Consider the following 27,963-nt stretch of genomic DNA (forward strand, 5'->3'; position numbering starts at 1 on the left):
TAAGCAAATACTAGCTTCTATTATCACAAAGTACTTTTTTCATTACACTAGCTTGATAAAATGACTAAAACTAGCAGTTTTGATTTTTGTCCCGCAGTCCCATACGTTCAACGCACTGTGCGTTGTCTCGATACTACTGAAGTGCTTGTCTGCTGTAGTGGCAGCTTGCCAGATCAGGCCAAAAGTTCATTGTGAGTTTTCATGTACGAAAGAATATATTTTTCAGGCACTCTTGCTTGTACTTTTTGGAATCCATACCTAAGTAACAATTCTAAGTTTCATTACGTTCCTCTAATGGTTTTCAGAACTAATTTCATAAAACCCTTAATAAAACAATGAGCTCCACCAGAATTTCCTGATGACCACCATAAAACTGCCTTTCGACGAGGGGCCCACTCTTCAAAAGTTTTTTATAACCTCTTTAAGAATCAGGTTATAAGCTTAAGTAGTCTTATCACACTCTGTAGAAAGCAGCAATAATACCGAATATGCTTTTCGCTGCTTGATAGCTACGGCCATGATTTAATAAAGCTTTTTAACAACCAAGCTATAAAGCATAACGCTTGCGCTGGCAAAAAGATAAATCCGTCCGCCAGCTTTGTTAACTTGAAAATACATCCATGAGCAGAAAAGTTATAGTTTTACCGCCAGATCATCTTCACCGATTTGGTTTATAGCAACCATAATAATTGATAAATTTCCAGCAGTCCCCGTTTTACCTTTCTTATACTATAACAAAGGTTTAGGAATTGGTCGAAAAACACGAAATTGATCCGAGGCCCGGAGGGCCGAGCCACATATACCAATCGACAGGGTTCGACGAACTGAGCAATGTCTGTGTGTGTGTGTGTGTGTGTGTGTGTGTGTGTGTGTGTGTGTGTGTGTGTGTGTGTGTGTGTGTGTGTGTGTGTGTGTGTGTGTGTGTGTGTGTGTGTGTGTGTGTGTGTGTGTGTGTGTATGTGTGTATGTATATGCGGGGCGCAACTTTTCTATCGCCTGTTTCTCGAAGATGGCTGAACGGATTTGTTCGCTATTACTTTTGTTTGAAAGGTATTATTGCCTAGTACATCACTATTGAATTGTTTCATGGTCCGACTTTTCGTTTGAAAGTTATAAGCAAAAATGTGAAAATTACGTGACACGATTTTCTCCGGAACCAAATGACCGATTTCAACGATCTTAGTATCGAATTAAAGCTCTTGTTAAGGCTAAATTTTTCGGATAAATTTTATTGAAAACAAACGAGTAGTTTAAAAGTTATGCTTAAAAAACCTGTTTTGACAAGGTAATAATTATCGCCTGTTTCTTAGAGATGGCTAAACCGATTCAGGCGCTTTTAGTCTCATTTGAAAGGTAACATAGCCTAATAGATCACTATTGATTTGTTTTTTGATTGGACGTTTAATTTGAAAGTTATGAGCAATTGAAAACAACACATTAAAATTTACAATAATTTATAACGATTTCAGCTAAGATAGTTTATCTAGTTTGAATTATTTTGGCATCAAATTAAAGATTTTAATGCTGCAAATATATCTGCAAAATTTTAGAAAAACCGGTTTTGCCGATCAAAAGATATTAACCCTCCAACACTCGCGCCAACTTTGTAATACGGTTACTCGCGCGCACAATGGCCCAAAGCCAAAAAGACATGCGCACTAGAGTTTTGACTGAAAAAACTTGGTTTTAGGTTTATGAAACCTTCGGAAGAATTTCTAGAAATTGAAAGTTCTATCATCTGGTGCAATTTAAATTTTGATTAACCCCCCTAAAAGTGAAATAAAAAAAAATATTTTTCTTCAGTTTCAATATAACACATTGATGTGTTCTGCAAAGTAGCCATATGATAATTTAGTCTGCAGTGACCAGTCAGTGATCTGACAAGAATACTGCAATTTACCTTTGAGTGTTGCAAAAGAAATTTCGCAACCTTCTCACAAGGCTTAACAATGAAACTTTTCGTTTGACGACAAGTTTCAAGATTTTCCCAATAACGTACATGTTCAGATGAAAACCAAGATCGAATCTTTTGTTTTATCCAACATGCCGCAATTGGTAAAGCAGGTTCCGGTCCGAAAACCGACTTTTCTGCTCCAGACCTTGCTAGTTCATCAGCCCATTCATTTCCGGTTATACCAGAATGGCCAGGAACCCAAACCAGATGAACGGCATTTAGAATGCTTAGTTCTTCTAATTGGATGTGGCAGGCGATGACTGTTTTAGATTTAGAATTAGCCGCACAAAGGGCTTTTATAGCGGCTTGACTGTCAGAACAGAAGTAGATAATCTTGCCTATCAGTTCTTTCTGAAGTGCAAACTGAGCTCCGCACATAATTGCAAAGATTTCAGCTTGAAAAACGGTGCAGTAACTACCCAACGAATAGGATTCCTCCAATTCCAGCTCACGGCAGTAAACACCAGCACCCGCGCGACCTTCGTACAAGGAACCATCGGTATAACAGACCACATAGTCGGAAATTTTCCTTTCCATGTAGCCTGACATCCAATCCTCTCTAGGAGGGAAGTCACTTGAGAAAGTCCTATACGGGAAAGTACGCATGAGCGTTACATCGCTAGGAGCAAGGGCAAACTTGTCCTCAGCAACAATTTGCGACCACAATCGAGTATGACCAGTGGAACCGTCCACAGACTGCCAAAGGCCAATCGCGTGTAGTCGATAAGCACATATTAGTGCCTCTTGCTTCAGGTGGAAGTGTAGAGGTTTAATATTGAAAATAGCTTCTAGGGCGGCAGTAGGAGTTGTAGTAAATGCACCAGACATTGCCATTAAACACATCCTTTGAAGATGGTTTAGCTTTGTCTGGACAGTCACAACTTCCCCTCTCTGCCACCATACAAGACAACCATACGCCAGTATTGGTCTGACAACGACCGTGTATAACCAGTGTGTGTATTTGGGTTTAAGCCCCCAAGAGTTGCCAATTGCTCGTCTACATTGCCCAAAGGCCATGCACGCTTTTTTAATTCGGAAGTCAATATTTGTGGACCAGTCAAGCTTGGAGTTGAGAATCAACCCCACGTACTTCACTTCGTTCACAACATCAACATCCGAATCGTAAAAGCGCAGAGCGCGAGCTCCATTGGTATTTCTACGTCTTGAAAATAAGACGATAGATGTTTTGCTCGGATTTACCGAAAGTGCAGTTTCTCGGCACCACGTTTCCACGACGCGTAGTGCCTGCTGCATTAAGTCAAATAATGTGCTTATGCACTTTCCAACTACTAGGATGAGATAGTCATCCGCAAAACCATATGACGGATAGCCTAGACCATTGAGTTTCCTCAATAGGCCGTCCGCCACAAGGTTCCATAAAAGAGGCGAGAGAACGCCACCTTGTGGACATCCACAAACACTTTGCTTCCAAATGCTTGCTTGCCGTAAGGACGAAAAAAAGCAATCGGTTACTAAGCATTTGTTCTATCCACTTTATGATTATTGAAGGCACATTATGATAACGAGCAGCCTCCAAAATGGAAGCGAAAGATACGTTATCAAACGCGCCTTCAATATCCAAAAAAGTTCCTAAGCAAGATTCCTTTTGTGAAAAAGCAACCTCAATTTTATCCACCACATCATGTAATAAAGTGGTTGTAGATTTGCCACTTTGATAAGCATGTTGTGCTGAATGAAGAGGAACTTCTACTAAGCTTGTTTCGCGGATGTGGTGATCAACAATTCGCTCAAGTGATTTAAGCAAGAATGACGTTAGACTGATTGGTCTAAAACTTTTTGCTTGCTCGTATGTCGCGCGTCCACCTTTAGGAATGAACTTAATGGTTATTTCACGCCATTGAGTTGGGATGTACCCAATAGCAATACTACACACAAACATCCTTCTCAGAACGTGTTTGAAGTACTTGAATCCTTTCTGCAGTAGAATAGGGTATATTCCATCTGTTCCAGGAGATTTGTATGGAGAGAAGCTGTTCACGGCCCACTCAATCGCTTCAGTTGTGACAAGTCTCCGAGCAAAAGCCCATGAGTCTAAGCCACCTAAAACGATTTCTGGATCGTTTCGAACTTCAGGTTCCACACAGCCCGGAAAGTGACTATAAAAGAGACATTCCAGGATTTCATTGTCATTCGAACAGTATTCACCGTTCGAACTTCGAATGTTATTAACCTGATAATCTTTCGATTTTGACAGTATTTTATTAAGTCGACTTGCCTCGCCGAAACTGGAAACGTTGCTACAGAACCTGTGCCAGCTCGTGCGTGCTGAAGACCGTAGAGCCTTTGCATAGGCTTTCCGGGCCTGCTTGAAAGGCTCCACGCCATCCCTCCGACGTCTATTCCAGGCTCTCCTGCATCGTTTCTTTAGTTCCGCGAGATGAGAGTTCCACCACGGTGTTCCTCTAGTCGTTTTAATAGTTTTTAGCGGGCAAGCTACTTCAAAAGATTCCGCAATAAAAGATGTTGTGACATCTACAGCCACATCCAAGTCGATCGATGACTCAATCGTCGGTTCGAATCCTTGAAATTTCGTCGCCAGTTCCTCCTCAAAGAGTTCCCAGTCAGAAAATCTCGGATTGCGAAAGGTTGCAGCGTTCAAGGAGACACCCAAATGATCAAAATATATAAAGCAATGATCAGATATTGGTGTCTCATTTGAAACATGCCATTGTGCCAACTCATGACTGATCCTGTTAGAGCAGAGTGTTATATCTAACACTTCCTCTCTACCAGCTCGTATGAAAGTTGGACAATTGCCAAAGTTGAGTATTCCAAGGTTGGTACTACTCAAATATTCCATCAAATCAGAGCCTCTCGGATTGATATCCGAGCTGCCCCAAATGATGTGATGGGCATTGGCATCACTGCCTACAATGAGCGGAAGCCCATTAGATTGGCAGTATCTCACCACATTTCTGAAATCGTCGCTGGGAGACGGTTCATCGTGTGGTAAGTATGCAGAACAGTAGACATAGCGCCTATGGACATCATCCACGACGAGTTCTACTGTGACTGCACAAATATCTCGAGTAGTCAACTCAGAGATAAGGCATGCACTTATTGACCTATGCAACAATATGCATGCCCTGGGCATCAAACGAGGATTTGTCATACCAGTTTTGCTGAAAGCAGCAAAGTTCTGGTTTCCAATATCCGTCGAATGAAAGTACCCCTTGCGAAAATATGGCTCCTGAACCAATGCGATGGTGACAGAGCCATTAAAAAGTTTTTCGCATAAATACAAATTTGCTGCCCGTTTGTGTTGAAGATTTATTTGTGCGACCCTAACTATTTGACTAGCGGAGTATATGCACAAACAATCTCCAACACAGATCAGACAGCAAATTGTAAGCGAAGCCAATTATATTGGCCAGAACGCACTTGGCGTAAAACCCATAAGGGAAATTGGGCAGGACTACTATGCTGTTCCCACGAAACGCAAGGGACAACAAAGATCGACCGTACCAGAGCCCCGCATGGCACAGTAGGGGCAAGATGCCCAAAGCACTCCGTTCGCGACTGGCATGTTTTCACCCCTCCAGCCATTCAGTCATCGGCACGGAGTTGACCTTGACTTAGGGGCTCCTGATTTGCCGACTCCCGGCAGGATCAGGTCCCGTGGCTCAATTTTTGCCCAAACGTACAATTCGGCACCAACCGCCAAAGGGCCTAACTGCAGATTGTGTAAAACAGACCGATTTAGAGTCTCTCTCTCTCTGTGCTAAGCCAGCTGAGAAAATAACTCTCTCCCGGTGTGCCCACACCCCGCAGCCGCGCCCTCCGAAAAACCTGCGCCGAACTGCATGATTAGGTAGCCGGAAACCACACGGCGAGTGTTCCACCTTCTCTGTCTGCATACGACAACCAAGGTTGCGTACCACCAGGTGCGCAACTTTGGCTACCGTACCCCAGCCGGCACCTCGTGGAGGTAGAGATAGGAGTTAGAAAACAGAGGTGATATATTTGCACATGTTCACTCATTTGCCAGCTTACAAACTAGACCTATACTAGGCAATGTATATGTTAAATAATAATATTTCCTCTTACAACTTACTTTTACTTGCACTTACTCAAATTAGTAACAACCAACTTACCCTTACTCAGTAATTTCATGAAAAAAGGATCTATAAAATTTTATAAGTGCTCCTATTTTGTTCAAATTGTGAACACTTATTCAATTTCCAACAATTTTATGAAAACCAACGAACTACGTAACGTTAACCAATAGATGAATTATGTTCCGAAGACGTGTCGATTTCTATCTCAAATAGCAAGTAAGACCGTATAACAAAGGTTCCTTTCACCACTAGGTGGATTAAATCGGGTTTTTTTTAAATTAAATTTCATCGTACAAATTGATAAAATTGGTAGATAAAATCAGCGCTCCATATAAATCTGACCATTTCAAAAACTGGTTGTTTTAACAAAATAAATATATTCAGTTAGTCAATCTCAATTCCTAGCAAAATCATTTTAGTTGATAATAATTTTCTGTCTGCAAAACACTTTGGTTGGATGAATTTTTGTTTGTGAATTAAAACAAAATACTAGAATTATATGGCAATACGGTCTCGCATAAAAATGGCTTTGGTGTTAAACTCTAATATTCTTCATAATAGCAAGAATAAATCTGTTTGGTTAGGGAGCTACCGTTTCAAAAGCTCTATAAAACAAACAGATTTATTGCGGTTTGACAAGTAAAATAAAATAAGTTTTGATAGGTGCGCCATATTATATTGCTACGCCTAAGTGTGGCGTAAATTTATAAGAGACGTGGTGCAGCCAGCTAGTTTTATCGTGTTAATATAAGCAATCACAATAATTTTGCGCACAGATACACAAGGGCTAAGTATTATATATGCAGGAGTATTACACACACTAAAAATGTAAACAAACACAGATCAGAGTGACGCTATACCGTCACCACACATTGTCAAATCTCAAATAGTCAGTACAATCAAAGTGACCAACAGCAAAAACAGACGGCACACAAACCGTTGCTAGAGATACTAACAGACGTTTACCGCAAAAGCTCATTTTACCGGACTACTAAAAACAGAAAAAAGTGACACAAGTAAAACAAATTATTATATTAAATGTAGTAAGTAAAAAACAGTTCAAATTAAGACCAAACAATCACTATCAGTATTCACACAGCAATATAAAGAGGACGCCATTTGTAAATTACATGGACGATCACAAGGTAGATACACACATACACCAGACAACAAAACGTACAACCTCTGTAAGTTAAAAATAAGTCATTCTTCTAAGACGGAAAAAACGAATTTATATGTAATAAAAATTTTAGTTTCCTTGAAAAAGGTGGAATAAAAACCACCGAAACGTCGGATATAGAAGCAAAACATCGTTTTAGCTGCTAAATACAGACTACATAGCCGTAAAACAGAGCCTGAAAATTTATCAACAGTGTTATTATGGTTTTGGAGCTAGCTTCAAGTGTGTTGTATCCTCTTAATAGTGACCTTTATAAAATGAAATAAAATCAAGTAGCTTTAGAATTGTTACTTGGGTTAGTTTTTATTTGTCACGACAACCTGAGATTTTGTCGGCAGCAGCAAATACCTTGCCGGATCATAAACTTTTTTACGAATTCATCTGCAAAACTCAATTTGAACTTGCGTGCAAAACTAAATTGTGACTTACTTATAGGGGCTAGACAAAATGATCAGAACAGGCAAAATTTTAACAAAATTCAAACGGCCATAGCTTCTACAAAATAAGACATTTTTAGATGAAATCAACTGCATTCGACGGGGAAATTTTTGCTTAGACCAGTGGTGCCCAAGCATATGCATGGTGCGGGCCAAACGAGATCGCCCCATTAATGTCACGGGCCGCAAACTCCTCTGGCCATCCCTGCGCATAACAAAATGCAAAATATGCGGCAACGAAAACCATTTTCTGGGAATCACCACCAGATTTAAACCGGAAAGCTATCGGATCCACAAAATACACGAGGCATTACAGCTGATTTGAGTGACCTCTGTGCCTGTGTCGTCAAAAAAGTTACTCATAAATCCACCAACTCTCAAATCAGTCCGCGGCACAAAACATCTCGATGGGCCATCACTGGGTTAGACGCACCATGTTTTGCAGACATACAGCAGTATGGAGTTAACGTTTGAGTTGAAAACTCGGATTTTCGTATGCAGAGTGATCTGGTTTGAGCGCTAAATAATTTGCAGACCTGCAAAGGCATCCATGGCCTTCCCGATCCGTGTGGGTATATCAGGAATTTATACTCTTGATGGCTGCTTCAATTTCATGCAGCGATGGTGCCTCCTCCAAGCTGATGCGGTTAATACGATGAACTGCTGGCGTCATGCGTTGCTGGTTTTGTTGGTCTTTGACATTTGAAACTTGGAAGAGTTGTTCAAAATGTTCAGTCCATCGCTTAAGCTGTTCTGTACGGTCAGTCAGTAGCTGACCAGCTTTGTCCTTTAGCGGCATCTTTGTATTCATCCTGGCACCACTAAGGCGGTGAAAAATATCGTACAACAAACGGATATCACCATTGGTGGCGGCGGTTTCTCCTTGTTCGGCTAGGAAGTTAGTCCAAGCTCTCTTGTCCCGCCTAGAAGCACGTTTAACATCCCTCTCCAGTTCGGCATATCGTTGACGGGCAGCTGTCTTAGCCGATCTGGTCCGCGCTCGCTCAATGCCGGCTTCCGCCTCTCTCCGCTCGTCGATCCTCCTCCAAGTTTCATCCGAAATCCACTCCCTTCGCTCGTTGCGCGCTTTGCCGAGGGTTTCATCACTGGTCGTGATGAAGGCGTTCTTGATGCCGGTCTATTGCTCTTAGGCGGTTCCACCAGGTGGTAACTTCGAGGCTTGGCTTTCAAGTTGTTCGACAAAGGCTTTTTTTACCTCAGGATTCTCCAATTGACAGACGTCGAACGGCACTAAACTTTCTCCTCCCGTCGTTGGACACGTGCGACGCGCAGACGTATCTCAGCGATAACAAGATGATGGTCGGATGCAATATCAGCGCTGCGTTTGTTGCGTTCATCAAGAAGGCTCCTTCGCCATTTTCGGCTGATGCAGATGTGGTCGGTTTGGTTTTCTGTTCGGCCGTCGCGGGAGACCCACGTGACTTTATGTACTGGTCTATGTGGGAAGAGCGATCCACCAATGACCATGTTGTTATTACCACAGAATTCTGTAAACAGCTCCCCGTTTTCGCTCATCTCTCCTAGGCCATGGCGTCCCATGACGCTTTCAAGGTTCGCGTTGTTTGAGCCAATCTTCACGATGCAGTCGCCCATGTGGATTTGGATGTACCCCACGCTGTTCAGCTGACTGTAAAAACTCTCTTTCTCCTGCAGGTCGGCAGTATCTGTTGGCGCATAGCACTGAATTGCTGTAAGGTTCCTAACCCGTGTTCTGAATCTGGCAACGATTATTCACTCATTTATCGGTTCCCACTTCATCAGGGCCGCATGTGCCCCTGGGCTCGGTAGGAATCCAACTTCTCTTTCTCGAGTAGCATTTTCATCTCGTATGCCAGTGTAGAGCAAGACTTGTCCGGATGATGTCTTGTGTTCGCCAGTATCCGGCCAGCAGATCTCGCTCAGCCCCAAGATTTCAAGCTTTACGCGACCAGCCCTGTCTTGACAAGTGTTAGTATATTCCATGTTCCGAATCGTGTCCGTGTTTTCATGCTACAGGCCGTTGCCAAAAATTCAGATTGATTTCTTCTTTCATTTTCATCAACTTTTTTGTTCTCGGGTACAACCTGTTCTCACCCAACAAGCTACAGCATTTCTACCAAAGTTCGAAGTTATACCATTCCATCCATTTTCAATTAGTAGCAACGCGTCGATTACTAAGGTCCAGTGTATTTGTAATCCCCAGTTCATAGACTCAGACCGACTAAAGCATATGTTGCCATCCTTGTTTGTTTTATATCGAAGGCCGTTCATATTGAACTGGTATCCGATCCAACATCAGTCATCTTGGCAGTTCTATATTGCTTCACTGCCCATCGTGACCATGTTCGTGAGCTCCATTCTGATGAATAATGAGAATGTCCTTAACCCTCCGTTACTTGCGCTGTTGTATTTTGTACAACATCTGTGAACCATTATCTTTATTTCGGTATATCTCGGGATTCCAGCAATAAAGTAAATTACTGTTTTCAGCAAAGTTAATCCGCAGACCATGATCTTTCAAACGGTGGAAAAAGTTTCATAAGTTTTTCACCAAGTAGCATTAATATTCGAGTGAATTCTGCTAGGTTTTAGCATGCCTATAAATCGAAGTTGGCGCGAATAACGAAAGGTTAAAGGAGCATCTAATCAGTTGAACCATATAGTCGAGATGTTAAAGTCAACGGAGGCCCTACGAGATCAAATTGGAAACTAGTGCGCCAATAACAAGATTAAGTGGAAACTTCCTCTGCCTCGTGCTCAATTATTTCGAAGGATTATGGGAGGCTGCAGTTAAATTCGCCAAGCTGCACCACATACGCGATATAGGTCACATTAACAGCATTCAATCGTTACTGAGTACGCACATAAATGTTATACTAAATGATTGACAAAATTGTTACTCATAGGTAGAACTAATAATTTGATCAATTATTAGGTGATATTTAAACGGATATTAGCAGATAATGCTACCCATAATACCCATGATTGTGGACTGACTGTATATTAAGAATACAAATGAGAACCATGTACCGGTATGTATCCAACAAAATCGCATTCGAAGCATAAAACGCACCCAAGTGCCGAATACACCATTTCGGTCGTTTTTCGAATAACTATTTGTTCAACTACGGGCCAGGACTCGGATTCCAGTTTTCCTTTTAAATCTGAAAAGCTTTTTAAAATGGCATGTTGGCACATTGGCAGTTTAAGATTGCAGGTCATCTTTTGAACTTTTTACTAAACTGTTTATCTCGCAATAATATGTCTATATAAAAATGTAGGTAATTAATCACGAGACCGAATAAAATAAGTGAACCTATGGGATAGGACTTTCAGAATGAATACTATGTATAGTAGATATAATAATCTTAAAGGTAATTATCATACAGAAAAGGGCATTCACTTCGAGTCTGTCAATCGCTAATGATCCATTTCTTTTTCTATGCTGCAACGGAACGAATACGCTTGAATTAATCTACTACGTGAATGACATTTTCCGTTCCAATCATTCTTAATCCATCACCGGTTCGAACCGTCAGCTTGCGAGTCTAACGTCAGCTTGCCGCACCGACCCGACCGACACTATCCCGAAGGGTTGCGCACGCTTCAAAAAAAGGTCATACCGTACTGGAAGGGTAAAGGAGAAGGATTAACCATCTGTAGGTACGTATTCCAACACTCGATGTCGATTCATCATAATCAACGAGAAGAAGTTGCGAAGCGTTCTGCGGGTGCGGGTTTCTGATTTTTTTTTCCTGTTTGACATTTGGAAGCGATTAGTGCTTTCCGTTTTGTCGGCGAAAGGGGTTCCTATTAAATTGAATATTTGCAGAAACGAAGAAATAACCAATCGAATTACTTTGCAAGTATTTTATTTCGTACCAAATCCTAAAACTACTGCAGCAGCAGCAGCAGCAGTAATTATGGGATCGGACCGTGAAACATTTGTCATTGATTGATCGCACTTAAGCGCTCGTCTTCTTCGGGGGTATACTGCTCAACTGCAGATGGTAATCACACTCAGCGAGCTAACGAATCGTGAACAAGTTCAAAGGAAGCTCATCAACATACACGGAAACGTTACAAAAAAAATCTTTCATGTTAAATTACTTTGCCAGCCATCATTCATCGGTGCTGAGAAGCATTTCTATGAAAGAAGCTGCCGCTCTAGTTTTCCATCACGCAAAGTAGAGTTGGCCACAGATCCTGCCATCAGCAAACGATATGATGAATAAGGATTTTTGCTTATCCTTTTCCATCATCACTGAAACCATCGTTTATCTCGTCCTTATTCTACAGCTCGCACATGTGGATTATCTCCTATCCACCGTTTGCCGGCCCGGCAGCCGCAAACATTCTTGGTAGGAAGGTGGGTGGGTGTGTGCTGCTGCCATCAAAGTAACAGACTAAAATTGTTTTCCCTCATCATTGTAACGATTCTTCGCTGCGTAAAATTTTCGGACTTTTCTCGCCTGCCGACTATACTAGCTGACAGTTAAGCTACAAGATGGATGGGCATGGCAAAGTTTTCCCGCCGCCACCAGCTGCGCTGATCGATGTTCTTCGCGTTTGTCGAGCCCAATGAAGCGTTTATGGTTCTCTTATTGAGTGGATTGGCCAACACGCACACAGGAGCGGTATACTTTCATGGCCATTTCTTGGCGGCAAAGCAATTGCAGTATTACCTTGTGATTCGGTGGAGTTATTGTTGTGCACATCACTGGTTAAATCGTCCGAAACGAAACTATTAACTTGTTTCTTCAAGAAAGATATTATTGTCTGAAAACATATGTATGTTTTGGAAGACGGCCACTATTTTTGCCACTAGTTTCAATTCCAAGTACAATTTTAATTTCAGTTATGAATTAAATTTCAAGTTTAGTTTGAAGCGTACCTAAGCTCAACTTCCAGTTTAAATTCAATTCTAATTTCATGCTCAATTTCGACACCGATTTCAAGTCCAATTAAAACACAATTTCAAGTACCATTTAAATCCAATTTATATCTAATTTCTATTCCTACTAAGTTTAATTTCAAAATTAATGTCACGACCAAATCTAATTTCAACTTCGATAGAAGCAATAAAGGAAAAATGAGACAGAATGAAAAAAATACGGAAAAGAGCACGAAGGAAAACGTGACAATAACTGGACAAGCAGATTAGGAAAAGAAAACGAACGCGAGAGTGCAAAGAATAAAAACTGGTTGGAAAAAAAGAAACACAAAAGACAAAACATGACAGAATAGGAGGGAAAATGAGACATACACACTTAATAAAAAGCACCGAGTTCGGTAAAATTTTACCGAAATCAAAATAGCTGAACGTTCGGTAAATTTTTTTATGATGCCTAACATTACTAATGATCCGTAAACGTCGATATGCACCACCAAAATTTTTACGGGCTGTTTAGACTCCGGTAAATTTTACTACATGATTGCGAGGAACGTGCTGCTCGAGCCAAAGATGCTGATACCTGAAACTACGACGGGAATTAGAAATAAACCCTACAACATAGTTTAATTTTTGGCAATACGAAGTTTGTCGGGTCAGCTAGTCTTATATACAAAAATGGATTTCTGTCTGACTGTCCGTTTGTTCCTTATAGAATCGGAAACTACTGAACCGGCCAGCGTGAAAATTAGTATTCAGGGATTTTTGACGACGAGGAAGGTTCTTATGATAGTTAGAGACCGCTCCTCCTTTAAGACCGGGTGCTCCCATACAAATGAAACACAAATTTCTGCATAACTCGTGAACTAATCAAGCAAATGGAACCAAATTTGGCGTGAGGGGGTTTCCAATCCAGTCGGTGGTAATGGACCTTTCCCCAGTTCTACCGATATACTGGAAGTGGTTGATGAGTTCTTTCATTTGGGATCTATTGTCAGCGCCGACAATAACCTACAAGCGATATTTGAGAGATAGGAAAGAAAGTTTAGAAAACATTTGTTTTTCATTCAAATATCGAAATGGGAATAAACAACTGAGACTTAGAGGTTGTCATCAAAGTCTTATTTTAATTAGACGTATTTAAACATAAATTTGTGCTTCAGTAAATTAATTTATTTGTCACATCACATTTGTAAGCCTAATTCTACTCAAAATTGGGAAGTTTTAAAAATTCACTTTTAATATCTGCGATACTCAGCTGCGGTAGATCTTTTACTAAACTATCCGTTTCGACTACGTCCCCATGCTGAGCCAATCGCTCTACAGTTTTTAGTAAACGGATACGTCTGCAAGCCACCGCTTGTCTTTCTTCAGGGCCCTCTACGTCCGACTTGACTTTCGCATCCAGGTCAACCACAAACTTCAGATAGGTTTCAACCGGACCGAATTGTGGATACTGCCGGCTTTCGAGGTACAGCCAGAACGTCAGATTTCCCAACGCTAAATCCGGCTGCAGGCCAAGATATCCGTAAACTTTGTAATAGATATCTTTGGCTTCCGAACATACCTTCATGCAGTCGCAGTATGCCCTCATCGTCAACAAGTAAAAGGAGTAATCTTCCAGTGCCCTTGCGTAAGGAATACTCATTGGTCCGAGCTCGTGCGACGCCCAGCTGACTGCCTGGGTTATTAGAAGTTTAGCTCGGCTCAGTTGTCTTCGGGCGAGACAGGTTTTAGCCAACTGTTGTAATGCCGAAACTATTACTTCATGATCGGTGTCGTCCGTTAGCAGCTCCAGCGCCGACGTTCCCTGCTGATAACTTGCTTCGAATTCGCACTGTTCAAAATGACTTGCCGCGATGGCAAGTCTGGCATCAGCCAGTATACTTAACGGGATATCCTCTAACTGCAATAGCAGGGCTTCCATATCGCGAACTGTCTGCTTGGATGCTTCGTGACGGCTGGAGAAACTTTCCGCTAGAAGCAGCGTACGTAGGATACACAACTCATGAACTGATTTGTCTTTAGATTTCAGTCTCAATTCTCTCAACAAAACGACGGCTTCGGCGTACCAACCCGAATCTACAAGCAGCATTCCGAACTCCAGACAGGTAAAGGAACTAAGCTGATCTTCCAACGTAGGTGACGATGCTATAAGGGAGCAAAACTTCTCCACCAACTTCCAAACGAAGTTCTTGGAACTTTTTTCCATCCGAAGAAGGCATGTTGCTAATTTCACATGTGCGTACGTATAAGGCTTGTACTGAAAAACTTCAACTATGTTGTATGGATTGGATAGAATTTCCTGATGAATTTGAGCTTGCTCTGGTCGATCTAGTATTTCTTCTAGTACATTCCTCATACGTGGTAATGGACCTTCGCCTAGTTCGTTAACGAAAGAATCACTTTGTTGTACCAATGGAACCGAATGATATGAATCATTTGCTGAAGAAGCGGTTAGTATTCCGGAGTTGGATGGAGAGAAAGCTGTAGTCCATGACTCGCTCGACGATGATTGTCCGGTTGAAGACATGTTTTTTTTGGTAAAGGTATGTACGGATTGAACTGTGTGGCAAAACTTTTAAACTGCGAATTATTCAGAATTGATCCTGCAGCGTGGCTATCTATTATTCCTTGAAGATATATAGAACTGTGTATAGACTTTCGACTGATTCGAATGATAGAATATTCAGGTTACAGTGCGCTTAAATAGCACGAATGCATAGAAATTACCGACCCATGGATATGAATACCTATACCTATATGCATATATACCTATATATGGAGTACAATTTCATGGTAGGTCAATAGATCATAGGTAAAACAACGCTCGAGATAGCTTTTCACCATCAATCGATCAGTTTTACATGAAATAGGTAAAAGCAAAGCCTAGGTGGCACCTAGTAGCAAAGCCTAGGTGGCACCTAGTAGGTGCTAAATCCGTTATCGAAACTTGACCTTATTTTTACCTGTTTACCATTTTACCTGTTTTTTATACGACAGATTTCGCAGTCAGCTGTTAGAGTGCAGGGCCAGTTGCTACGATCCTATTGACTCTAACAGCCTCTCCCAGTCGAGATTCGAACATATGACGACTGGCTTATTAGGCCAGCGTCATACCTCAAAACCAACTTGAAGACACATGAAATAGGTACATGACAAAATCTGAATCTTTCCGATTTCGTTGAAACTTTACCTACGAATTTATTTATTTATTTCGTAGCAAAAGAAGACTACATACAATATTACTTTATATTATACATTGATTGCTTTTTTTTTAAGTGTGTAAAAAGAGAAAAAAGTTGGAAGAGAAGAAACTGGAGAGAAAAAGTGAGGAAACGAGGCAAAAAAGGAGGAATTTTGACAAAAAAATATGAAGAACGGAAATAAAAAGAAGAAAATGAGAGAAAAGAAGGCAATCGAAAACGAAGAAAAAGAGAAACAAAATAAAGAGAAACTGGATAGAAAAGGAGAAAAAATAGGAGTACAAATTGGATAGAAAAGGAGAGAAAAGGAAAGGAGAACATATAGGAGAAAAAAGAAGAGAAAAAAGGAAAAATGAGTTAGAAAATAAAATAAAATGGCAAGAAAAAATTAAAACAACACTGTTTGAATGATTGCCCCTGTAACTCAAATAGAGTCTGCCAACAACATTTAGCACTAATGCTTTCTGTCGTACGGATAAATTGCTACAGTCTTGTGGACGTTACTCCCTCCTTCCTGTCAGCAACTTCAGGTCATCAGCTCCCCCTTTTGTCCTACCGTCACTTATGGGAGAACATTTCGGAGCCTTCCCCTTTTGTCAACCCCTTCAGTTCTGTCTCCCTAATGCCAAGAAACATGTATGCCAAGTTTGATAAAGAACGGTCAAGGCGTTTCGAAATTATGGTTTCCCCCGTTTAAGGACCGTCCCCCTTCGTATTAGGGTAGGGAACCTCCCCCTCCTTTTAGTTGACTCCCAAGTGCTGATTCTCTTATGTCAAAGAACTTATGTGCCAAGTTTGATGGAGAACCGTCCAGGCATTTCGGAGTTATGACATCCCCCCTGTTATGAACCACCCCCTCTTCTTGACAATCGTTCAGTGCTGATTCCCTTTTATCAAGGAACATGTATGCCAAGTTTGACGGAGAACGGTCCAGGCAATTCGGAGTTATGGCCTTCCCCTGTTACGAACCCCACCTCCCCTTTTATCAACCCCACAGTGCTAATTCTTCTATATCGAGGAATATGTGTGTCAAGTTTGGCGGATTTCGGTCAAGGCGTTCTGGAGTTATAGTGGAGCATACATACTCACACTCACTTTCATATATATTGATGGAAGAAGATAGAATAGATGAAGAACGAAAGAGAAAAATCAAAGAAAAGAAGAAAAGTGGAGACAACAAAGAAAATACGAAATACGGAGAAAATGAAGCGAGAACAGAAAAAGGGGAAAAACGGGACAGAAAAGGGAAAAATGGAGAGAAGAATATGAAAACGGCATTAAACAGAAATGAAAAACAGAACCTGACAGAAAACGAGGATAGATAGAAAAGGAGTATAAGAGGGGGGGAAATATGAATACCGGGACCATAAAAAGAAAAAAACAACAAAATATAAGAACAGAGGAAAAATAGGATTCAGGAAGAAAACCGGAACAGAAAAAAGAAGTGAAGGTACAGAGAAAGAGGAAATGCACTAGTAGAAAAGAAGGAAAAACGAGAGAGAAAACGAAGGAAAAAGAGACATAAAAAATAATAAGTAACGGAAACAAAACGAAGAGAGGAAGATGAAAAACGGTAGTTAAAATGGGAAAACCGAAAAGGAAAAAGGAAAAGGGAGCCAAAAACAGAATAAACGGGACAGAAAAGACGAAAAACGGGACATCGAAAATTGGAAAAATAGAACAGACGAAGACGCAAAAGAAAGAAGAAAAGCTTCATCCTAAGTTACAGCTAAACCAACATCTAAATCAATGTACAGTACAAGAATCCTTCGAAAAAGGTGAAATAAATCACCGAAACGGATAAGTTGAATCGTTTGGTAGATCCCCTTGACTGGTGAACCGAAAACCGTCAAACAAGAAAGATGGAAAGGAAATAAAAAGAGCTAGAAAAAGACGAAAACTAGAAAAGTAAAAACGAAAAGAGAAAACACAGAAAACGAAAAAGAAAATAACACAAAACGAGAAAAAACAGGACTCAAAAAGAGCATCAATGGAGAGAAAGTGAGAGCAAATACCAAGAAAATGGTGCAGAAAAGGAGAAAAAACCAACTTAAAGTTTTATTTTAAGTTCAGTTTTTGGTGAAATTTAAAATCTCATGCCAAGGCCACTTTCAAGTGCAATTTGAAGTCCAATTGGAAATGTAATTTCAATTTCAAATGTTCTTGTTCTTGTTCTTGTTCTTGTTCTTGTTCTTGTTCTTGTTCTTGTTCTTGTTCTTGTTCTTGTTCTTGTTCTTGTTCTTGTTTTTGTTCTTGTTCTTGTTCTTGTTCTTGTTCTTGTTCTTGTTCTTGTTCTTGTTCTTGTTCTTGTTCTTGTTCTTGTTCTTGTTCTTGTTCTTGTTCTTGTTCTTGTTCTTGTTCTTGTTCTTGTTCTTGTTCTTGTTCTTGTTCTTGTTCTTGTTCTTGTTCTTGTTCTTGTTCTTGTTCTTGTTCTTGTTCTTGTTCTTGTTCTTGTTCTTGTTCTTGTTCTTGTTCTTGTTCTTGTTCTTGTTCTTGTTCTTGTTCTTGTTCTTGTTCTTGTTCTTGTTCTTGTTCTTGTTCTTGTTCTTGTTCTTGTTCTTGTTCTTGTTCTTGTTCTTGTTCTTGTTCTTGTTCTTGTTCTTGTTCTTGTTCTTGTTCTTGTTCTTGTTCTTGTTCTTGTTCTTGTTCTTGTTCTTGTTCTTGTTCTTGTTCTTGTTCTTGTTCTTGTTCTTGTTCTTGTTCTTGTTCTTGTTCTTGTTCTTGTTCTTGTTCTTGTTCTTGTTCTTGTTCTTGTTCTTGTTCTTGTTCTTGTTCTTGTTCTTGTTCTTGTTCTTGTTCTTGTTCTTGTTCTTGTTCTTGTTCTTGTTCTTGTTCTTGTTCTTGTTCTTGTTCTTGTTCTTGTTCTTGTTCTTGTTCTTGTTCTTGTTCTTGTTCTTGTTCTTGTTCTTGTTCTTGTTCTTGTTCTTGTTCTTGTTCTTGTTCTTGTTCTTGTTCTTGTTCTTGTTCTTGTTCTTGTTCTTGTTCTTGTTCTTGTTCTTGTTCTTGTTCTTGTTCTTGTTCTTGTTCTTGTTCTTGTTCTTGTTCTTGTTCTTGTTCTTGTTCTTGTTCTTGTTCTTGTTCTTGTTCTTGTTCTTGTTCTTGTTCTTGTTCTTGTTCTTGTTCTTGTTCTTGTTCTTGTTCTTGTTCTTGTTCTTGTTCTTGTTCTTGTTCTTGTTCTTGTTCTTGTTCTTGTTCTTGTTCTTGTTCTTGTTCTTGTTCTTGTTCTTGTTCTTGTTCTTGTTCTTGTTCTTGTTCTTGTTCTTGTTCTTGTTCTTGTTCTTGTTCTTGTTCTTGTTCTTGTTCTTGTTCTTGTTCTTGTTCTTGTTCTTGTTCTTGTTCTTGTTCTTGTTCTTGTTCTTGTTCTTGTTCTTGTTCTTGTTCTTGTTCTTGTTCTTGTTCTTGTTCTTGTTCTTGTTCTTGTTCTTGTTCTTGTTCTTGTTCTTGTTCTTGTTCTTGTTCTTGTTCTTGTTCTTGTTCTTGTTCTTGTTCTTGTTCTTGTTCTTGTTCTTGTTCTTGTTCTTGTTCTTGTTCTTGTTCTTGTTCTTGTTCTTGTTCTTGTTCTTGTTCTTGTTCTTGTTCTTGTTCTTGTTCTTGTTCTTGTTCTTGTTCTTGTTCTTGTTCTTGTTCTTGTTCTTGTTCTTGTTCTTGTTCTTGTTCTTGTTCTTGTTCTTGTTCTTGTTCTTGTTCTTGTTCTTGTTCTTGTTCTTGTTCTTATTCTAATTCTTATTCTTATTCTTATTCTTATTCTTATTCTTATTCTTATTCTTATTCTTATTCTTATTCTTATTCTTATTCTTATTCTTATTCTTATTCTTATTCTTATTCTCATATCAAAAACACATGTTAGAATCAACAGTGGAAGAAGAAACGAGCACGTCTCGTACCAACCGCTTCTGATCAATTCCAATTTTAAATAAACGCTTCTAATTCAGTTTTAATTCCAATTTCATGTCTAATTCCAAGTAAAATTTCCAGTTTAAATTATTCGAAATTTAAGTCTAATTTCAAATCCAATTTTATGTCCAATTTGAAGTAAAGCTTAGTGCCCAAATCAGTCCTAATTCAAGCCTAGTTAAATGCTCAATGTGAAGTCTGATTTTTAGTCTAGTTTTAGCTTTGATTTCTAGTCCAATTTAAACTTTGATATTAAATCCAGTTTCACCCGAAAGTCCGGAGTTTTCAATCTAATTGGCTGCTTAATTTTTAGGCCTAAGTATTCTTCTGAAAGGTCGGGTGTCCCACCTTTTTTTTAGGTCTAGGTACACTAGTGATGATAGGCGATCTCTCATGAATATTTTCTAGTGTCAATGATCTAATTCATTACAAATACACCACGAGTTCGGAAATATGTACTTGCTCAAGTTGTTGAACTTGACAATGTGGTTGCTGAGATGGTTCTTACTATTGAGGACCTGCTGTAATATGGTGTTAGCCGATTAAGAAATTTCACGATTCAACCAGTAGAGATATTGGATTGCTATCAATTGCTTTCAGTATCGCACAATTCGGGGATTTTAGCTATAAGCCATAAATAGTGCCGGCCGATTCAAACAAACTTCGTGTACTACATTCTCGTTATATTGAATTGTGAATTGTTAACTACTTGAAAGTTGTTTCTGACATCTGAAGAAAAGGAAACAGTAAACTTCAATATTGAAACTTTAATATTGATAAATGCGTTGTGTTCGCAGCAACATTTTTTTGCAATGCTCCGTCCGACAAGAATTCAATTACCTAGTGACAATTACACTTTCTTTGGCATTGCAATACTAATGATCTCTTCTGACCACCACAATTTCGCAAAACCCAAGATAAGTAAAGTTTCTAAAAAGTATTTCAGGAATGTTCGGTAAGAAAACCACCCGGCTCAAACTTTTAGCATATCATTAGTTGCGAGTCCTACTGATTTCTTTCCGGTAAGATCCTGCAGCTGGTAGATAACAACTAGCCAAGGAACATTACAAAAGTCAAGATAATTACTACATACACCACGCTCAGGTCTTGATTATGCACATCGCCTTGCGAACAATAAACAAGTCAGCTTCTGTACTGACAATCCGGCAGGTAACAATACGAAGCTGGCGCATGCAATGATGATTAAAGAAGCTGCTCTCATTTTATTTTTCTCTTGCACCAAAACAAAAGCATGGCAAGAGGGAAAAAAACTGCTAAACAAACCCCACATCAGGGTTGAGTTTTTCTGCTAACAGATGCTGATTAATATTACATTTCCATAATCGTATTCCAGTGACTACAAATTGTATGGTATAATTATCCTTTTCCGAAAGTTAGAAGCTGTTAAGTACATTCCAAACCAACCCTGTTCCAAAACCGGCATCTGGTATCCTACCGTTCTTCCTGCACATCTTGCTACCATTATACTGCGCTGGGTACAGGCTTATACAAACAATCAGTCTTACAGACTAACATGACATGCCAAAAGGAAGTTACTCTGGTTTCACCCACCGTCGCCGCGCTGCCACGCGGATGCGCAAGCTCAACAGCCTGTACCTACAGTTTCACGCAGTCAACGATTTGCGTGCGACCGTTTGTATTTATGCACAACACGCCACGCATAATAGGTTTCCGCACGACCCGGTGTACAACACTTCGCAACAACCTGGTTAGCCTTGCCCAGGATGCTGGGCTCGTTCGAGACGAAAAAAGTTGGTACAATCGTTGGTGCGCTCGTTGCATGGGAGCACGATTTACTGAAGAAAAATCTGTCAAACATAAAAAAGCGAAAATAATGTGCAGTACTTTAGTGCATCTCGAGAAAATTAAAGTGCATTAAACTGTCCCCTTTAATGCTCTTGATTATATTATTATTCGATAAAATTTCACAGCAAATCTTGCAATTGATCCATCGCGTATCGTCTGATCAAACTCAATGATTGAACGGGTTGGACGCTGGTTGCCGCGAACACACCGGTCGGTGTGAGGAAAAACGTGAAAAACCCAACTGTGCTCATGGTGCGATGAAAAAATCAGCAGAAAATTATTCATAATACAAACAAAGAACTGCCAACTGCCTCGGGAATGGCAGACATGCGCGGGTTGTGCAAAGTCAAGCTGTATTTGCACGCCGAAGCAGACGCGAATTCGTCTTCTTGTGTGGTATCAGAAATGTGATTAATCAGAGTTACTTTTCGAAACAGAACAACAAACAAAAAAACACTAAAAACGATGATAAAGAGAAGGGCGGAGGATGAGACCTACCCGAAAATACACCGCGAATACCGCCAACAAAACGAGTAGTACTTTAGAATGTGACGGAGGTTTTGTTCGATGGGCTTGCAGGCAGCGGACGTAATTGTTACTGTCAGCTGATGTTCGGCAATGCCACTTTGCAAGGTCGATAAGTGGTACTTTGTTTTCCATAATACGCATCAATTAACTGTATGATTGAAGAGCTTAACCTTTCGATGCTTTATTTCTAATTCAGGATGTATATTACTACAATTTACTTTTTATTTGTTTTTTTATTAGTATAGCAAAGAAACATTATTCCTGCGAATAAAACTCATTTTGCTAAGTAAAGGCCTTTCACGTCGAAATTCGGGCACAGAAAACATTGCTTTGGAAAAATAACAACATGTTCTTCATTCGAAGTTTTTGTTTTCTATTAACAACCAATGTAATATGACGCAGAACTGCATTTATATTTATATGGATCAATTTCCATATGCTTTTGAGCGGACTTTTTTTTCAACTCCTTCCATTAGTCTTAGTACAGCATCCTTGCCAATTTTTTTCCGAGCGTTGAGCGTTGGATTGAAATTCTGCCATCGTTGATGCCTACTTCTACATCATGTTCTTGATGTTTCTCCTCACTATTAAGCAATATTTTTTGATCGGCCGAAATTGTGGAGATTTAGGTGGATTGGAACATGAGCATGGTGTTCAAAATACCGTTTTATTAAAAAATAAAATAGGTCATTTAAACGGCAAATACTAGTTGGTTTGTATTACCATCCTACACCTCTGAACCAATTTTTACAAAAATCGTTCGACGAATTTTTGAGTTACGCCCTTTTGAAGTTTTGAAGGGCAGATTGCTCATATAAAGTGAATAAAAATATTCAATGACACTTGGACACTTGGCGACCATTTTAGGTGTTTTACGATGTTTTGGGACTAACTAGAAATGTTCCGGATTAAGTAATCGCTGTGGAAATGGCCAGTATCGAACATTAACAAATGCTTATCATGCGACACCTCAAATTACGCCAGAATTTAAAAACTAGATCCATCGAAGACAGACCAACTATCTAGCACCAGGTTGGTTATATCTGGACAACTTCCCGAGACTTCCGGGAACACCCAGACAAGTGGCCAATTTCGTCCATGAAGAAGAACTTATCGTACGACACCTTAAATCACACTAGAATTCAATAACTAGATCAATGGAAGCCAAATCTGCCATTTACGGGTCAGGTTTGGTCATATCTGGACATGTTTGGGGCACTCCGGGAACCCCATAGGAAATGACCAGCTTCGAGTATAAACAAAAACTCATCATACGACACCTTAAATCACATTAAAAATTTAAAAATTGAACCATGTAAGTCAAATTGAGTACCTAGAATCACAATGGCCAATTTCGGACATGGTTTTATTATCAAACATGTACCACATTGTGTTAATGACTTCCCTAGGGGTTCCCGGAGTCTCCCAAACATGTCCAGATAGACCAAACCTGACACGTAGATAGCAGATTTTTTTTACGAGTAGGAAAATCTGATGAGCACCTTAGAAGATGCGGTACTATCAGACCTGAGAAGACAAATCAGTACCTATCAGGTAGTGGGGTTTGGTATCCCGACCCCCCTAATGGGGCGTGAGTATCTAGACCCACTAAAACCCTACTCGAGTCTCCAGCCTCAATCCTCCCTGGCATCACATTATCGGAATTACTTCAGGGAGGGGCCATTGTGCATAACGCATACTCTTAGATAACTACTGGACTATGGTAGCTATGCTTAGGTTAGGGCTCCAGCGGTTTTGTAGCTCAAGTACAATCTGGATAGCAGCCGCATTGACCGCTCCCCAGACGTCCGAGCTGGAACACATCCTTTGGACTAAGTTATCCGGAGTAGTGTCCTGTCCGCTCACTGCCTGCATGTTGCTTCTCGCGCCCACGAAACGAGGGCATATTATGAAAACATGTTCTGCAATTTCTTCTATATCCACGCATTCGGGACACGCGGGGGACTGCGCATTCCCGGACTTGTGCAGATACTGTTTGAAACAACCATGCCCTGACAGAATCTGTGTCAGGTGGAAGTTGACTTCACCGTAGCGCCGGTCGACCCACCCGGATACCTCCGAGATAAGTCGATGTGTCCACCGGTCCTTTGTGGAATCAGACCATGCCCGCTGCCATGGTGTCATCGAGGCCGATCTTGTGGTACTCCGTATGCCTCTAGTTCCACGTTGATTGAACCACCCCAGCTAGCATTTTCATATGTATAAAAAAGATAAAAATTACGCAAATTACAGCATTACGTACAGATATACATGCTAATGAGTCGTATTTGATGCGCAAAATTGGCTTATCCGTACTTTTTTGGAGGCGATATACGTGATTACGAATAATTTTAAGCGTTACGACTACATAAGTATTTATATACGATAATATCCGATTAAGCGCGAGTCAGTCCGTACTACTATACGATTTTGTGCTGAAAATCGTATGTATATCAGTTATTATCATTATATACGATAGAAAATCAACTTCGTCCCACTTTATCAAGCTTTAGTTACGATTTCGAATTTGTTAGGAGATATTTACGATAATTTTCGTACATTGATATACGAGTTGGTGCAAGCTGGGATTCTACGTCCTCACTGATGATTATGCCAATCGGCATCATACCCGCTAAGACGCAGATTGTGTCATATGAAACTCAAGCACATGAGACGATAGGTACTTTCCAGCTTACCTAGGTAGCTTTTGTTTCCTAACACCGATGACCACACCGGTTCGCCATACCTAAGTATGGACTGGACCATGTTGGCTAAAAGCCTTCGCTTGCTGCCATATACCGCAGAGCTATTAGACATCACACGAGACAATGCCGAAATAGCTGTGGAAGCCTTCTTGCAGGCATAGTCGACGTGGCTCCCGAACTTGAGCTTGTCGTCTACCAAGACTCCCAGGAGTTTTAAGGACCGCGTTGACGAAATAGTGCAGTTTCCGACGCTGATATTTGCTTGCTGCACTGACTTGCGGTTGTTCATCACGAAAACCTCCGTTTTATGATGCGCTAGCTCCAGGTTTCTGGAGCGCATCCAGTCTTCGACAATGCTTATAGAGTGGGCAGCCATCAACTCAACCTCTCTGATAGATTCACCGTAGACTTTCAAGGTGATGTCGTCCGCAAAGCCGACTATCACAACCCCTACCGGGAACTTTAGCTTCAACACCTCGTCATACATGACGTTCCACAACACCGGGCTCAGTAGGGAACCTTGCGGAGCCCCTGCGGAGATTGGAACGCACTTCTGACTCTCTTCCGTGTTGTAGCATAGCACACGATTCTGGAAATAATTTTCCAGAATCCTGTACAAAGACACCGGCACTTGGACGTTTCGAAGCGAATTGGCTATGGAGTACCAACTAGCATTATTAAACGCATTTCTCACGTCGAGCGTGACATTTACGCAATAGCGGATACCTGTCCTCTTGCACTGGATTGCCACCTCAGTTGTCTTAGTGACAGACAAGATGGCATCCACCGTAGATTTGCCTTTTCGGAAGCCGAATTAGTTCCTTGACAGAGCTTTTGTACCCTCAGTGTACTGTACGAGTCTGTTAAGGAGAACCCTCTCCAGCACCTTGCCGGCAGTATCGAGTAGACAGATCGCCCTATTTGACAAGGGGACACCCGGAGGGTTGCCCGGCTTCGGCAATAGGACCAGGTACCAGGGATGGTTCGATCACTTTGACTCAATTTTGATTCATTTGACAGTAGCGTCCTAACCGAGCAAAATTTGACAAATTGATGTATGGGTCATTTATAGATAATAACTAGATCTACAATTTTGCTGAATAAAGTGTTGCTGTATCTTTTGTAGTTACGATGCTACAATGCTAGTACCTCATTAGTAACTAAATGAACGTTCATTTAGTTACTAAAGAGGTACTAGCATTGTAGCGCCCTAACTAAAAAAGTTATAGCCACACTTTATTCTGCAAAATTGTAAATAATAACGAGTTCTACAAATGTCTCATACATAACTTTGTCAAATTTTACTCGGCTGAGACGGTAGTGTCAAATGAATCAAAATTGAGTCAAAGTGATCGAACCATCCCTGCCAGGTACTGTCGCTTCCATCTGTCCGGGAAGTGGCCATCTTCCAAGCATCTACTCATTACTGCTCCGAATAACTCGGGAGCCTCTAAATTAGCCACTTTAATGGTCAAATTCAGGATTCCGTCTGGTCCCGGTGCCTTGCTCACCTTTAGGGATTTAGCGATCTCAATGTGTTTCTCGTTCGTAACCGTCGCTTCCCCCCCGACCTCTAAGCCGCCGTCGCGTTACGCTACTTTGGATGTTCGGCTGAGAGGCCGACCATCTTATACTATGGTTTGAGATACTGGAATGTCGGCCGTGAAACGACTCAGCGGCCTGAGGTCAAGGCCTTGGCTCGTGGCGTGGAAAGAGGCCCTCGAAGATCCGCTCCAGCATCTCTGGCGATCGCTCTGCGGGCGCCACCACGCCATTGGCCTTTGCCATTACGATCCAGTATGCATCACACCACGGGTTCGCATTGGCACTAGCACATAACCTTTCAAAGCAGGCACATCTACTAGTTTTTATCCCACTCTTAAGCGCTGCGCGTGCAGCAACAAGTGCTACTCGACATTCAGCCCTGCTTTCGTCCGATCGAGCTCTTTGCATAATTCTCCTCGCACGAAAGCTGATCGAAAGAGATCCTACTGTTCACCAGTAAGCCGGTGACCTCCCATACCTAGGTCGGCTTTTCCTAGGCATGGTAGCATCACACGCTCGCGACAGTACCTCAACCAAATGATCAGCGTTCGGATCGGGCACACCGCGATCACCGCACTCTCTTCGGATCGCTTCCACAAATACTTCGGGATCGAAGTATGATATCTTCCATCCACGGGTGGTTGGAGTGTCGGCTCTACTTGCCGCCTGCCGCCTCATTATCTGACCGACACCATAGCGGACCGCCTGATGGTCACTGTGAGTACAGCCATTGTCTACCCTCCAGTCTCCTATCAGACAAGGACTGCCGAAAGTCACGTCGATGATAGACTCCGCACCGTTCCTACTGAAGGTACTTCTGGTGTCGACGTTGGCCAGATCTACGTTAAGCTTTGCCAGAGCCTCGAGCAGAATTCGACCCCTATGGTTCGTGCGGCGACTTCCCCACTCTACGGCTTTGGCGTTAAAGTCGCCCGCCACAACCACCGGCCTTAGACCAGTCAGCACAACTGATACTCGGTCTACCATCCGCGTAAACTGCTCGATAGACCAACTTGGAGGAGCATAACAGTTGCAGTAGAACACTCCAGCTACTTTGGCAACCGCAAATCCCTCGTATGCAGTTGACACAACCTCCTGAACCGGGAACCTGCTTGTCGTCCATATAGCCGCCGTCCCAGACCTATCCGAAACCCAGTTGCCGTTTCCGGCAGGGACGCGATACGGGTCCGAGATTATGGCAATGGCCATTGTTGACTCAGAAACCGCTTGGTGTAACAGCTGCTGAGCCGAGCTGCAGTGGTTCAGGTTGAGTTGTGTCCCTTGCACTATGAACGTGATTTAGTCGCCGGCACACCGGCCGGGCACCTTGGACCTCCCGTTACGTGCTTTACGTCCCGTTTACCGGTACAGATCAGGCACTTGGGAGGCTCCGCGCAGTCCCTTGCTTTATGGCCAGCACTGCCACATCTCCTGCACAACTGGCTCCTATCTGGCCCCTTGAAGTTCCAGGCTTTATGTCTGTGCTCGAAGCACCGGAAGCAAGCTTCCGACTGTTTGAGCACGCTATGGACTTGTATGCGGAACTTTTATTGATCTCGTCCTTCTTTAACTCAAGGATCATATCACACGTGCGTGAGCGGCAGATGCCCCGCACGTCCGCACCCAGATCCTTGAGTAGGGCGTCTCCTCTCATCACCTTTAGAACCTCTGAGTATTTCGACCCGTCGGTTTCCAGGATAAGAGCGTCGCCCTTCTT

Source organism: Sabethes cyaneus, chromosome 2, assembly GCF_943734655.1.
Source record: "Sabethes cyaneus chromosome 2, idSabCyanKW18_F2, whole genome shotgun sequence".
NCBI lineage: Eukaryota > Metazoa > Arthropoda > Insecta > Diptera > Culicidae > Sabethes > Sabethes cyaneus.